Raw genomic sequence first — 13,452 nt, 5'->3', positions numbered from 1 at the left:
GGGGGAGGGGAGAGAAGTGGAGAAGGCCTGGAATGCACGGAGTTGTGAGGGGCCCAGAGAGTCCAGAGGCAACACGTAGGCACAGTGCCATGAATCCTTGAGCCTAGATGGAACAGACTTAAACAAAAAAATTAAAACTGACCAGAGCAAAAGGGAAAAGGGACTTTATCAGATCAGGAGTCAAGTGGGACCTTTTTGCAGGACAGGGTGTGGCCTGCTTTACAGGAGGGAGTTCCAGCCTAATTCTGTGATAGGCAGTGTCTGTCTACATTAAGGGTCCTTTTATCCCATCCCCACTTTGTGCCTTGATTGCATGCTAGGACCTAAACCAGAGAGGAAGACAGAGGTCGCCCCAAAACCATTCCTAGGCTTGCCTCCTATGTCCAGCTTGGCCATAGGCTTGACACGATGCTGGTCAGGAGAGCAAGCTGCAGAGCCGATCTCTTGGGTGCTGCCCTGGGGACAAAGAGGTAGGAGAGCTGACCTCACCTTCGTGCGGCGTCCCCCACTTCTGTGTCCCGGTTTACTGCAGCTGCCAGAATCACGGCCAGCCGGAGTTCTGCTGGTAGCAGATGTGGTGATGGCTGCTGCTATTATATGAGCTTGGTCTATGGAGCGGGCACGAGCCATCTTTTCTCTCTCTTTGGCTACTGCAAGGTCCCTGTTATTAAAAATCTTAAAAGCAATGTCAAGGAGTTGTGAGGATGGGATCTGGGGACCCCAGTCTAACTTCTGGAGCTCTCTCCTAATGTCAGGAGCAGACTGGCTGATAAAATGAATATTGAGGACAGTAATTCCTACATCTCTTTGGGGGTCTAGGTTAGTATATTTCTTCAGAGAGTCTGCTAAGCGGCTCATGAAGACAGCAGGATTTTCATCAGACCCCTGTGTTATCTCCCTCACCTTTCCATAATTGACTTGTTTCTTAACCCCCCTTCTCATTCCCTCAACTAGGCAGGTGATCATGTGATTTCTACGAGCCCTGTCTTCCCTGTTATCATAGTTCCATCTCGGTTCTATGACCGGGACAGCTGTAAAACCAGGGACCCCAACCCAATTTCCAACCTGCGAGTGTTCATCCCCAACTTGTACCGCCAGGTCCCAAATCTGTTTTTTCTCATCAGGGGTACAACAGCTAGCAAGAATAATTTGCAAATCGGTCCAGGAAAGGTCAAACTCCAGTGTCACAGACTTAAAGCCATCTATGAACTTTGTGGGGTTCTCTGAGTAGCTCCCCAATTTCTCTTTAATCTGAGATAACCTGCTTATAGAAAAAGGGGCATGCCTTACTGTTGTGCCCTTCCCAATGGGAAATTCCCTTAATGGAAGCAGGGAAGTAGTGGGAGACACTGGTAAGGACCTGGGTTGGGGAGATAGCTCAGGTGGAGACAGAGGATTGGGCGCAGGGCCCAGTGGGGGAGGGGTGACAGCCTTTGGCTGTGGAGTAGGTGGGGGAGGGGAAACAGTCTTTGGCTGCAGCATGGGTGGAGATGGGGAAAGGGAGATAGCCGTAGGTGACTGCAGATTAGGTAAAGCAGATGAGGTCGGCTGAATGGAAAAAACAGGAGAAATGGGAACATATTGGAGTTCCCCCCGATTGTAAATGGGGTAGAGCAGGATAGAAGGAGACTGATATCCACTCCCCGTGTGGCACAGGGAATTGGTTCTGAGATCAGCCGGTGGGCAAGGAGAGGTCTCAGTCATAGAGTGATATGACTGTGGTTGACCCATAGGTACGGAAGCAGGCGGAGAAGGAGTGGAATGAGAAACAGGTAGGGAATGAGTTTGAGGAGGAGGGGAGGCTGAGGTCTCAGAGTAGGTGCCCGAAGAGTTAGCGAATTGCTTGGGCTTGTGGTGATTCTCAACCGGCAAGGGGACCTCATCCTTTCCCTTTGACTTCTGGCTCAAACTCATAAAAGCCGATACGTATGGAATCTCTGTCCATCTCCCTTCACGCTTGCAAAACTTGTCCAATTGCAAGATGGTATTATAATTAAGGGTGCCGTGTACAGGCCAATTTCCTTCACTTCCTAGAGGATAATGTGGCCATAAATTGTTACAAAAATGTATCATACATCTCTTTCTTAGGTTTTTAAGTTCCAGTCTAGTCCAATCTCTTAGGATGCACCCCAGAGGTGAATTTTTCGGAACACTCCCTTTCTGTCCCATAACTACTGTCTAAGGAGAATAGTCTGAACCAAGAGCAGAGAGCTGGTAAGGGATAGACACATAAGCATAAATGTTCTTACCCAGAAACGTGTAGTCTGAGGGTCCTAGCGTGGTTCGGACATCTAGGAGTCCCAGGCTGCTCTCTGCTGTCGTGCAGACGCCGACCGTCTCTACCTCTCTGTGACTCAAACGGGAGGTTGAGTCCAGTGGGAGAGGGAGAAGAGAAACCCAGAAGGTAGGGTCTTACCTCCAGGTTCTGTGCCAAGCGTGGTCCAGATGTCTGTGTGAGCTTTCAGCGAGGGAGGGAGACTCAGGCTGCCCTCCACTGTCGCGTGCGAAAGCTGACCCTCTCTCTACCTCTCTGTGACTCAAACGGGAGGTTGAGTCAGGCGGGAGAGGGAGAAAGGAAACCCAGAAGGGAGGTTCCCACCCCCCAGTTTTGTGTGTTAAGAGGAAAGAGGAAAATCCCACGTCCCTACAACGTTGGGGTGCCAGATGATATAGTGGGAAAATGGGGTACGGGTTGGGGTTGGGGTTCTTGGGAATTCCTCTTTAAAGAATTACACCCTCTTGCACACAAAACTTAGTTAGAACAAGGTGATAGTTTATTTAGGAGCAAGGGAAGGGAAGGGTGGGGGGAGGGAAACCATGAAAGAAATCCTTAGACTTTTCATGGGGAGATTTGGCATAAAGCACATGGCTCAGAGGTACCAAATCTCCTCCAACAGGAGACCGGAAGGTACTTTTATAGAGGACTGATGGGGGTGGACCATCTGCCCGTGAAAAGTTCCTTTAGTGAGAAAGGACCATCCCCCACTGGTGGTAGCTGGGGGAATTGGGTGAGCAGTGGAGGACCATCCCCCACTGGTAGTGACTAAAGGAATTGGGTGAGGGGTGGCTACGGATCCCTCTTTAGAACACAAAGGCCGAAGCCACACCCAAACTTATCTCCCCAGGATAAGGGAGACCGGAATGAAGGGTAGGAATCCCAAGCTAGCTCAGTCCGATTTGGTTCCTCTAGGCGTTATCTGTCCTCTGGTTTAGTTTCTCAAGGAGAAGATTCCTCGGTGTGCCCCAGAGAAATTCTGGGGTGCTCTGCGCCCCATGACACTTGGAAAGGGGAAGTATGATGATGTAGAAATAACATTTAATGGGGGGAAAATAACAAGATTTCTTTCAGTACCTCATTATCTCCAAAGGGTACTAATGAATTAAATAAAACATAATTTTCTACCTCAAATGCAGAAAGAGTCCTGAATTCTTGAGGACTTTCATGACGTCTTCAGAAATCTCATCATCCTGCAAGATCACATCAGCTCTGAAACTTCAGATTCTCAGTGCTCTCTGCCCTTAGGACCTCTCCCACATTTACTAGCTGTGAGACCCTAGTCAAGTCACTTAAATTCTGTTTTCCCTAGTTTCCTCAGCTGCAAAATGGGAATGATAATAGGACCTACCTACTAGGGTTGTTAGGAAGATAAAATAAGATAATATTTGTAAAGTGCTTAACACAGTGCCTGACACATGTAGATACTATATAAATGCTGTTATTTATTTATTGTTGTAGTTGGAGAGTGTGAAGGATGGACAGTGGAGAACTCCTCCAAGATTCTCCACTTAAGGAAGGACATCCAGGGTAGCCGTCCTATATCCCACCCACCGCACTCCTCTGGTTTCTCATCAGCCTTCTACTGGATAACCCTCTTCTTCCTCTTCTTATTCCCTCAGGCTTTTTAACTTCTTTTTATGTGTTGACTTTCCCCAATGGGTTGTGAACTCCTTGAGGGCAGGACAAAGTAAAGTATGCTTTGCCTTTCTTCATATGTCCAGCGTTTAGGACACTGCTCAGTACATAATAGGCGCTTAATAAATGTCAAATCCAGACTCAGACACTTAACAATTACTAGCTGTGTGACCCTGGGCAAGTCAATTAACCCCAATTGCCTCACCAAAAAAAGTTTATCGACTGAGTGACGGACAAACCGAGGACCTAGAGTTGTTTGGTTATGCTCTGAGAAGCAAATATAAAAAGAATAAATGCACTAATTTAGAAAGGAGGAAAAAGGAGATAGAACGGGCTCTTTTTCATAATTTGTATGTGTTAGAAGAGACGTATATAAAAATGGAAGAAGGAATGAGGGGATTACAGTAAATTAGCTGAGAATTCCTTTCAATGACAGATTTTACATTTCATGACTTTTCTTCTCTGTAGTTCCTCAATTAGAAATATTCTTACTTGAAACATTTTATTACCAACTGGTTTCATAGTGTAGTGGTTATCACGTCTGCTTTACACGCAGAAGGTCCTGAGTTCGATCCTCAGTGAAACCATGTGGTTACTTCTATGCTTTTCCCCAATTTCAAAAAACATCGGAACTGGCATAGATGTCACAACTTTCTATAACACTGAAGGAAGGGAATTCTGCAAAAGAATAAATCGCAGGTTACTAATCTAGACATCAGGTATTATGAGCTCTTTGAATTTCGATAGCGTGCCGCTTTTGGGTCTTGGGCACTTGCGAGTCTTATGGCCTCATAGACACCGGTCGGGACTCCACAAACCATTGCCCAGCTCCATCTTCTTAAAACCAAAGCAAATCCACAGTAGATTCGACAAACTGAAATCCCCAGAGAAGAGATTATCGGGAACGATATTCCCTTCAAAAGGGACCAGAATACTCCTCCACGTGTGGGAGATTATTAGAAAGAGTAACTTCATTTCACACTGAACAGTTTGAATACAGAAAGACAAAGAACATTTTGTATTCACCATTTCGGGATCCCACTCAGAAGACGGGATAGAGGAAAAGGTAAATTATTGTTCAAGCAGAACAATTCAGAAGCCGAAAGTTTGGAACTCGGGAATTAGGCGTTATAGTTTTACAGGATATTCAGAAGCGAAGAAAGTTGAGCGAGCGGTGTTTACAGGCGAGGAATAAGTACAGAGAAAATTCTTGCCTGCAGGAAACTTAAAACGCTCGTCCCTGGGTGGGCTTGAACCACCAACCTTTCGGTTAACAGCCGAACGCGCTAACCGATTGCGCCACAGAGACTACGTGCTGGCACCTTCTATCTTTGAATATACCTCATTGAAGATTAAAAATATTTCTTTAAACTTGCCACTATAAAGTGTCTGTTCTTTTCAGACCCACAGCTTCTAACAATCTCAAAGCAAAAATAAAAAATGAATCAAAGGATGCGTTTTCTGGTCTCAAAATAGTTACACAGATCCTCTTAGGATCACTTTTCTTCCAAACAGAAAAAAGAAAAAGAAGAAAGAAAACTACCAGTCCCACTTTCTCTCGTCTCTTTCATTCCTTCTGTCAGCCAAGCTCCCGGAGCTTTGGCACGATCAGCTTCAAGAAGCTTCCTACCCACTGGAACCAGTTCATTGTCTGATCGTGGCTTTTCCTGATTTGGGAAAAAATGAAATAAAGTGAATTATTGGGGTTAGTTTCGCTTATCCTGCGTTCTTGCGCAGGCAGACTACTTGAGTTTGTCCTAGTACCTAGGCACGTCGACCTTGCTATTCTCTCAGGAGTCCATGCTGAATAGACATCAGAGAGAAACCCTTCCTTCCTTCCTTCCTTCCTTCCTTCCTTCCTTCCTTCCTTCCTTCCTTCCTTCCTTCCTTCCTTCCTTCCTTCCTTCCTTCCTCAGGCAAAGGTTAATTTCAGTGTTATTCTTTTGCGAACTGGGTCTCTTGAATAAGGACTGAGGGGAAAAATACGATTGGTACCTTTGGATAAAATAGTTTCCGAAGATTGATGAGGTTCAAAGTCATATTTCAGAAGTTGGAGAAATGTTAGAGATGAAAAAGGGAAGGCAAGATGTGCAGACTACCTTTTTCTAGGATAGGAAAGGGAGGAGACATAGAGGACTGAAGTATGAGGATTTATATTGTATTGTATTGCATTGCATTACATGATATCACATTAATTATAATAGGATCAAGTGAAAGTTTTTAAAGAATGAGATGGATTTAGAAATGTTTTTAAACTGGAAGAACGAGTCAGTGAATAAGGGGAGACTAAAATTTAGGGAATGGTCGAAATGCCAATAGAACGTGTGAGGGAAAAATCCATCCTCTTCTCAATAATTCTAGGGAACTCAGCAGTGAAGTGACAAAGGCTTTATCTGCTCATGAGAAGGAGGCACCCTAGTGTGCAGCTAGTGGGTGCCCAGAAAGGGGGCTCACAGGGCCTGTTTTATACCCTAGTCCCTAACGAGAATGGACCTTCCCCTTTTTCATCACTGATGGGGTTACAATCTACAGGCAAAAACTAGTTAATTGGAAAGCAGTATTCCCACCCCTCTTCTTTAAATGGTCATGACTCAGGAGTGGACCTTATACTTCCTTATATGGACACAACTCTGGAGCTGACCTTATTGAGACCAGGGCTCCTAGAACCATGTGACCTTGCTAACCTGTGGGGGAGGAGGGGATCTGAGACCTTTGTCCTACAAACAGGTCAGGGGAGTATGACTGACTGTTATATCCACATTGAGAGGAGACAATTACCCATTTCTCACAGAACGGAAACACCATAGGGTACAAAAGAAGGGGAGGTTAGAATGGCATAGTGATACTGGAGGGATTCGGTTGGAGCGGATGGATATAAAAGAGCAGGGAGCGGTAGTCAGAGAAGGGGGCTCTACTGGATATAATTTCTTCTGGGTACACAGAAAGGAAGATGGAGGAAGGAAAGCAAAAGCAGAGAATGCAGACATCAATTCCTCTACCTCTCGAATGTTAAATGACCTTCCTATCACGTGAGCTAATCTCGAATTAGGGAATCAGGTAGGGGGTGAGAAGCTATTGTTCAGTAGTTTTAGTCGTATCTGACTCATTGTGACCCCATTTGGAATTTTCATGGCAAAGATACTAGAGTGGTTAGACATTTCCTTCTCCAGCTCATTTTTACAGATGAGGAAACTGAAGGAAACAGGATTAAGTGACTTGCCCGGGTTCAGGCAGCTAGTGAGTGAAATCGATTTTGAACTCATGAAGATGAGTATTACTGACTCCTCACTCTATCTATCCACAGGGGGAGGCGATATACTAAGTTTCTAAAAGACCTTAGGTGTTCAAAGCCAGAATTATTTTCCGTCTTTGAAGCCGAAGGAAGATCACGTGACTAGAATTTTTTTTTAAATCAAGGGTGGGAGGCCAGTGGATTAAGGGACTACCAGGGATAGAGGGAGTATAGCTAAGGGAGAAAGTATGCACAGCGGACGGACCTGGAAGTAAGGATAACGAACATGGAGAGGCCCGACTTTCCAGGGCTCCTTCGCAGGCAACTGTGATCGATCTGTAGGGACACAGCACCCAGGTTGGTTTAAAAGTGTTCTTTTCCCAATGTTTTTCCCTCCAAAGATCAAATACTTATATGAGTCTGGGACTCGCTCTGTCTCAGACTTTTAGCGACCAGTTCATTTCCCAAGGCGCTGAAAATGCATGAATAGAGAGGTAACGTGGACATTCTCGGGAAAATTAAGTATACCGGATATGTAAATTACTCCGCAAAAGGTGAGGTTGGAGAAGAGAAAATGACCTGAGGTGAAAGGGAGTGTGTCTGCGGGCATGATTCCCGCGGAAAGAAAAGAAGACAATATGGGTTTTGATGCAACAAAATTAAGACTTCCTCGTGAGAACTGCTGACTCTCCTGCAGAGGTTTGTTGGGTTTTGGTTTTTGTTTGTTTGTTTGTTTTTAACTTTGTGCCTTGTGAAAACACTGGTCTAGTAAACTGGAGGTCCTAAAGTTATCCTGCCAATATGGGCCAATTTGTTGAATAGTCCCTGAAGAGCCTTGCCTTTTCAAATGAGAAATTGCGAAATGGGCTTCTTTCTGGGAAGTGGTTTCAAATTCTAGGGACAAAACAAATAGCCCCGCAGATTAAGGAAACTATCAGCCAGATAACCACAACTTGTTAGCGCGCTCTCTTTCTCGTACAAACCCAGTCGAAATTCACTTGAAAGAAAAATAATCAAGGAAGTTTAGGATTGGATAGTGTCTATCAGGGCATTACCATCTGACCCAGTGAATCATAGACTTTCCCAGCTCTTTAAAAAGCATCTTCCTATAGAATGAGTACCACATAAGAGTACGAATTGTTTTTCGCTTTTTTCTTTCCATCCCCAACTTGGCACAATGCCTTACAGTAAAGGTTCTTAACGAATGTTTGCTGAATCGAACTGAATTGAGTTGAAATGACAGTTGTGTCTTCTCATTCAGAATTTGTGACTGTCACAAATGCCACCCATAGCTAAGGAGGATAGACACAAGCAGGCAGGTGCTGCTTTTGTTTCTGTATCCGCGGGAGATTTGAAGGGAAGAAGACAATTCAGAAATTACCACGCAGATCCAAGAAGACGGTTTACAAGAAGGTAGAATACTTTTGTTGTTTTTGGTTTTCTCCTTGGACGCAATCTATTAATGACAAGGAGGGATCACTGAATGCCAAAAGGTTTCTTTTGGATAAAAGAGAAAGTTCAGGATCATTGCTCCTATAGTCTTACCTTGCAATTTTTTGCTTTAACTAGTTAGTGGTTCACAAAGAAACACTTCTCGAAGAAACCAACGCCTTCTGGATTTTAGGAAATTTTGTAAAGAAAAAGCAAAATAAGCGGATTGCAAATGAATTCTCTATCACGAGGGTTTGATCCATTTCCAGAAAGCATCTGAAAGAAAGGACTCTTTGCAATCAACCCCTTGGTGTCAGCAGCTCAGAGACCGACAGTCACCTGGCCATAGGATACCACCAGTTATGTAGAAAGGAACAGGTTCATCACAATAACAATCTTGATATCAGAAAAAGAAGGGAAGTTAGTAATCTTGGAACAACTGGCGGGGTTGGGGAGGAAGAGAGAAAGACCAAGAGTAAATAACCGATAGACTATGAAGCCTTGGGAGGAGAAAATCTTATTCTAGATTTGATTGTGACTCCAACAGAGTGTGAATAAGTTATTCTATGGGGTGACAGAAAGTAATAACCTATTCGACTCTCTTTTCTGGCTTTTACAGTGGCTATGCCTTAGAGATGAATACGCTCTTAAAAAACTCTGACCTCAGCTTCTCCAGACAGATTTCAGAGGGAAGAAGTTATAGATAAAGAGCACAGGTCATTTCAAATCTATCCATTTGTCTCCTAACCAAGTGACTTTAAATTTCGTGAGGGACAGTGGGATGAAGCTACACTCAACTCAATGCATCTACTCCACAGAGCCAATACTAACAGCAAAGACTGTGGCAGTTGACTCTTCAGCAAGCTGATTTGGAGAGAGCTCATACTTTCACTTTCCTAAAGTTTGAGTGTGGAAATCCTGAGCTGTGGCCTAAAGAAAGATTTTCCTCTTCACATGTAGGAAGAGGGAGCAATAGAGGGAGCAATTTTCTTGCTTACAAGGCATAGGATATCTAAGGCTTGAAAAAACAAATCAAGACTCCAACCTGTGACCAAACACTTACAAAGCAAGCTCTCTAGCATTAACACAAGGTAAACAAAACCACCCCACCACACCTCCCACATAGCTCATATAGATATTTTCATCAGGAGGATATTTTCACTGGTAGACCTCCTGAGGCATTGAGATTTAAGGAAACTTCAGGACAGTTGGACAGATCTTAGGAGCAGGATCATTTTACCTTCCCTTTTCTTACCCTGACTTCTGGATTACAAGTTACCACTTTGTCAAGTAAGGACTCCCTTTTATCAAAAATTGCCAGTGAAGGGGCAGCTAAGTGGCGCAGTGGATAGAGCACTGGCCCTGGATTCAGGAGGACCTGAGTTCAAATCCGACCTCAGATACTTGACACTTATTAACTGTGTGACCCTGGGTAAGTCATTTAACCCTCATTGCCCCACAAACAAACAAAAAAATTGCCCGTGAAAAATGTAATCCGAGGTAGATCGATTGACATTGTAAGCACCTGGGGACAGTTTGTTAGAAGTTAGTAGAGGTAGATGATGTATTCAGTAATTACTTCCCTATTGAGATTCATTTTATAGAATTGTCCAGGTAGTCCTGGTTCCGTCTTCTGAAGGAGGCTTTTACCTCTAGCTACTAGAGTCTTCCTTCTAAGGTAACCTTGTAACTACTTTATATACACTTTTATATACAAATTGTCTTTTCCCATTATAATACAAGCTCCTTCAGGGCAGAGACTAGGGCTTTGAAAAAATTATTATACTCCTCTGGGCATAGCACAGTGCTTGACACATAGTAATTTCTTATTCTATCTTTGTTAGTGAGTACTAATGGGACTGGAAGAAATGTCAGACAACCACCCACAAAAGTGGTAGGTATTTCATGAAAAGAAAAATCAGAATTAAGTTAATTGAATTCCTATTCTGATTCCTCATCATGTTGTAGAATGGCTACTGGATTCTCAAAAGTTTTGGTAACTGAGCACAAAATGGGGTGAGTCTTACAGAACTGGAAAGATTTTGATCACTACAGGAAAAGATTGTGCATCTGTTATATAAGAACAATCCTGAATTTGAGAAGCCCATCTTCAGCAGGTTGGCCATGTGGTGACAAATAATTTTTGCTTTAGAAATTAATTAAACCTGGGGCAGCTAAGTGGTGCAGTGGATAGAGCACTGGCCCTGGATTCAGGAGGACCTGAGTTCAAATCCGGCCTCAGACACATAACACTTACTAGCTGTGTGACCCTGGGCAAGTCACTTAACCCCCATTGCCTCACCAAAAAAAAAAAAAAGAAATTAATTAAACCTTCTAATAAGGTGGAGAAGGTAGAGAAGCATTATGATCAACATTAGGAGGTTAAGGACATATGCTGATAGAATTAAAGTTATTTGATGTATTGAATTAATATATCAAATGAGATATTTGTAAAGCATTTAGCACAGTACCTGGCACATAGTAGGCATTATATAAATGCTTATTCCTTTCCCTTCCCCTCCCTTCATATAAATTTGTGACCCACCTCCCAAAGGCAGCCAAAGTGTCCTTAAAGATGCCACTAAGACAATAGAAACCATTCTTCAAAATCCAAAATCCATACCATACTCAGAATTGAGTGTTGCAGTTCTTGGTGACTGGAGGAGGAATAAATATGGCAAATTATATTGTGAATCTATATTATTATTTGCTAATATCAAGATGTATGTAGGTATGTATGTGTGTGCATCCATCCATCCATCCATCCATCCATCCATCCATCTATCCATCTATCCATCTGTTAAGGGCTAAAATTCTAGCTAGACTGTCTAAAATCTAATGAGTGGTTGCCAATAAATTATAAGCTTTAGCAAGACTAGACTTTTAAGCATTTATTAAGGAGAATAAGAATTTGGTAAAGAGAGAGAGAAAGGCCTACATTCATCTCTCTATTAAAGGGTGAGCACATTTCTCACTCCCTTCTCCACCAGCATCCTCAGGAAAGAGCGAATCAGAGTGCCAGGCTCCCCCTTCTTCCTCCCACAAGCAAAAGTCACTTCCTGACGCCAAAGAAAAGATGCATGGTCTTGCCCTCAAAGACCTTCACCTCATGGGCAGAGCTTTTCTACAGTAAGTCTCCAGCAGGTGGCGTCATTCCAATAGTTACACATTCATCAATCCACCTACCCATTGAGAGAATTCTGGAAGTCTGTAAAAGGACATCAACATTTGCTTTCCACTGTGTCTTGACAGTCAGTGACATAAAGGAAGCTCCATATACCATGATATATTTATAGCAGCACTTTTTTGTGGTAGAAAGAACTGGAAACAAAGTAGATGCCCATCTATTGCAGAATGATTAAAAATGTGGTATATTAATTTAATAGAATATTACTGTGCTGTAAGATACAATTAATATGATGAATACAAAAAATCCTAGATACATGAACTGTTGCATAGTAAAGTAAGTAGAACCAAGAAAACAGTATTATACAATGATTATTATAATAATGTAAGCCACAAAATAGTTGAAAATTAATCATTAAAAAGTCTAAAGAACAATCCTGTCCCTAAAGAAGATATGAGAAGACCCCATCCATCATTCTTTTACAGAATTGGGGGACACACAGCTGTGGAACATTACATACAATGTCAGCTTTTTTCAATGTTTTGATAAGATTTGCTGATTTTTTTTTCTTTTCTTCCTCTTTGTCATTTTGTTTTATTAAATATTATTTGTTATGAATGATGACTCTCTGGGAGGGAGAGGAAGGAAAAAAGATACAGGAGGGGAAAGCTAGGTAACAACAACAATAAAAAAGCAAAACATCTGTTTTTAAATTGACCAAAAACTATTTGGTAAACTACAGAGATCTCTGGGACAAGGGTTATAGACATTTGACAGCCACTCTCTATATATTCAGATTGCTTTCTAGAATAGATGTATTAAGTATAGCTACACTAGTAATGTTTTAGTGTGACTATCTTTCTACAAGTCCTCAACATTGACTTTTGTCATTTTGTTATCTTGCCAATTTGCTGATAAAATAACTACCCCAAGTTAATTCAACTGTCTTCAAAATGTTTATTTTTATAATTTTCCTTATTTGAAGACCAACATATCTCCTCTTTGATTTTAACATAATTTACTTGAAAATTTTTTCATATGAAGAAAAACTGCAAGTTCAATCTATTATCTTGACAAAATTTTAATTGAATGAAGTTTAATATGCAATAATGCTAAAAAAACTTTGAAAGGAGTCACTGGTAGTTTATTACATTTTCCTCTCATAACTAGTAATGGTTATTTCCTTTGAGCTCAGTTTTTTAATTTAAATTTTATTTTTTATTCAAAACTAGACATAGAGCAAGTGAAATAAGGATTTACATATATGATGTAGAAAAGGAGAGAATTGTCCATGAAACTATGAATCTCTATTATACAGATCTTTCTTCTTAAAAAATTATAACAAATTTACATATAACCTCTAAATCAAGTCCTACTTGTCTGTGATTCCTTGTGGCTTTCCTTGTGTTCCCTTCTCTGGTAAAAAATGGAAGTTTCAACTGAAATTTAAGAGTTGAACGCATACTACTGAAACGGTTTTTGAAGGACCGCCAGTTTTTGAAGGACTGCCCTTTCAGGGAGGAGACCGTGAGGAACAGCCGTGTGCCTGCTGCTGCCTGGGAGAGCGTGGCCAAGCAGGAGATACTTCTGAGACTTCCGGGAAGTGAACTTAAAGATGGGTAGTAGAACGGAAGCACGCTGTCTCACTCTCACTATCGGTGACATGTTCTGGTGATCGACTCTGGTTCTCAGCCTGAGAGGCAGTTTTGGGATTCGGTGAGTTTTATAAAAGAATATAGACTAAGCTTA

At 42.2% G+C, this 13,452-nt stretch overlaps 2 non-coding genes across 2 annotated transcripts; one reads left to right on the top strand and one right to left on the bottom strand.

Moving 5' to 3' along the window:
- Positions 1-4,427: 4,427 nt before the first annotated feature.
- On the top strand, positions 4,428-4,500 carry TRNAV-UAC. The gene has a single exon. It is a non-coding gene; the product is annotated as a tRNA-Val (tRNA).
- Positions 4,501-5,148: 648 nt separating this feature from the next.
- TRNAN-GUU lies at positions 5,149-5,222 on the bottom strand. The gene has a single exon. It is a non-coding gene; the product is annotated as a tRNA-Asn (tRNA).
- Between the last annotated feature and the right edge of the window lie 8,230 nt (positions 5,223-13,452).

Source organism: Dromiciops gliroides, chromosome 6, assembly GCF_019393635.1.
Source record: "Dromiciops gliroides isolate mDroGli1 chromosome 6, mDroGli1.pri, whole genome shotgun sequence".
Lineage (NCBI taxonomy): Eukaryota > Metazoa > Chordata > Mammalia > Microbiotheria > Microbiotheriidae > Dromiciops > Dromiciops gliroides.
The sequence above is the reverse complement of the archived record's forward strand: the minus strand, read 5'-3'. Positions and strand labels throughout refer to the sequence as shown.